Source organism: Pteropus vampyrus, unplaced genomic scaffold (genome assembly GCF_000151845.1).
Source record: "Pteropus vampyrus isolate Shadow unplaced genomic scaffold, Pvam_2.0 Scaffold3494, whole genome shotgun sequence".
NCBI lineage: Eukaryota > Metazoa > Chordata > Mammalia > Chiroptera > Pteropodidae > Pteropus > Pteropus vampyrus.
In genome coordinates, this window is record NW_011892275.1 from 1,618 (window position 1) to 3,480 (window position 1,863).

Genomic DNA, 1,863 nt, shown 5'->3' on the forward strand with positions numbered 1-1,863 from the left:
CATTTTCATGAATCGTAATAGTGGTAGAAAAGTCTACAGAACAATGTGGATCCATTTTCGAAGTTACAGAACACATTCCTATTGTTTGTGAAAGCACAATATGGTCAAGATCTAATTAAATTCTCTTCCTGAAAAAAAGGAAGAATGAAAATAAATAATTTAATTTAAAAAAGATAATAGAAAAAATAAACTGGAGGAATGAAAACTTCAGAGTGGTTACAAGTATTGCAAACTCTGCTCTGTGTGGTAACACTATTAATGATAGCAATAGTCCCAGAATAAATTATGTCAAGGAAAAATACATTGGTTACCTCATATTCAAAACTGTGGAAAGATTTAACATGTGTATTAAAAAACATTTGGATGAGCTTTTTATGTTTCACTCTCCAAACAGATCTAACAAATGTTTCCTCAAGCTTGTCTGCCTGGGGTGAGAAGAAAGGAAGGGTCACAATCTTGTGACACAAAAATAGCATCTGACTTAAAGCAAATGCTGAGAACAGTTAAAAATTGTTGAATCTAAGTGGAGGACATCTGGGTATTCACTGTACTATTCTTTATGATTGAACTTTTTCAAAATAAAACGTTCAGTACTCATCCCCACCTCCCCCAATTGAAGCTGAGGCTTCTCCTCTCCTAGGTCAAGTACACAGGGATCAAACAGAAGTTCAACACTTTCACCTCCCATCCCTATGGTCCCTCATTTCAAACAGCCTCTCTCCAGTTCTGGGCACTGGGAGGGAATCCCTAAGAGGCAGGAATTGATGCTACAGAAAGAAAATCTACCCAGTGTCCCCCTTCCTGTAATTGATGGCAGATCGAACTCTTCAGACTCTGAGACCCTCTTTACACTTGTTTATACTTATGCTAATTTATTTGATTCAACTTCCGAAAAACATTTTGTTAGTAATTACACATTATTTTTAAGTCAATGAAAACACAACTGAAAGCGTATGAAAACAAACAATGAAAAGAAGTCAAATGCCATGATGATTTTTTTTCTAGGACTGAACTATAAGATTGAATTTATGCTGGATAACGTGGCTCGGGTGGAATCCAGAACGTTCGGCCTACCAGCACAGTCTGTCTCTAGCAGCAGCGGCAGCGGCGGCAGCAGCAGCAGCAGCAACAGCAAAGCATCAACTGTGGGCACAGTTGCCCAGATGACGACTATGGTAACTAGCTGTCTGGTGGGAAGAATGTTGCTCTTGGAAATATTTATGGCTGCAGTTTTGACTTTGAACGTAAGTCTAAGTAAGCACAGTTCATTTTGTGTATAATGTATGTCTCCACATACTGAGCTACCAGTAAATAAAGATGGTGCCCAACACTTGTGCATGGTACCTCTGTAGACACAAAGACAGATCTTAGCCCTTGAGAAAGTTATGGCTTCAGTGGTAGAGACAAGACAACCCCACAGGAAATGTTATTCACTTTACGTGGTGGCATAGAAAAACGTGGGGAATGACAAGTGCAGGTAATGTCAGGATTCTTTTTTCAGTTACAAGGACAGAAGCTCAGCTCAAACTGGCTTAGGCAGTGCAGTGAACTCACTTAACAGAGGTGTCCAAAAGTAGTGTGATTTCTGCCACTACTAGACCCAAGGACTCAAATGATGTCTTCCAGAACCCGTGTCACTCCATCTCTTGGCTCCATTCTCTTCAGTGGTAGATTCGCTCCCAGATTCTCCACAACCCTAATGGCAAAGGTACCGCCAGCATCTTCAGGTTCACATTCTACCAGCCCAGCAGCTAATGCAGAAAGAGCAAACCTTTTTCTCAACACTTCCCACCAAAGTCTTAAAGTCTATCATTGACCTGGCCTGGGTCATATGCCCGTTCTTGAATAATCACTGTGGCCACA

The 1,863-nt window shown here is 40.5% G+C and overlaps 1 long non-coding RNA gene across 1 annotated transcript in view; it reads left to right on the forward strand.

Moving 5' to 3' along the window:
* LOC111734675 overlaps positions 1 to 1,863 on the forward strand; it is a 6,758-nt gene that overhangs the window by 1,491 nt on the left and 3,404 nt on the right. The window contains exon 2 of the long non-coding RNA XR_002778547.1: positions 1,006 to 1,244. This is a non-coding gene — a long non-coding RNA (uncharacterized LOC111734675). The remainder of the gene's footprint in view (positions 1 to 1,005; positions 1,245 to 1,863) is intronic.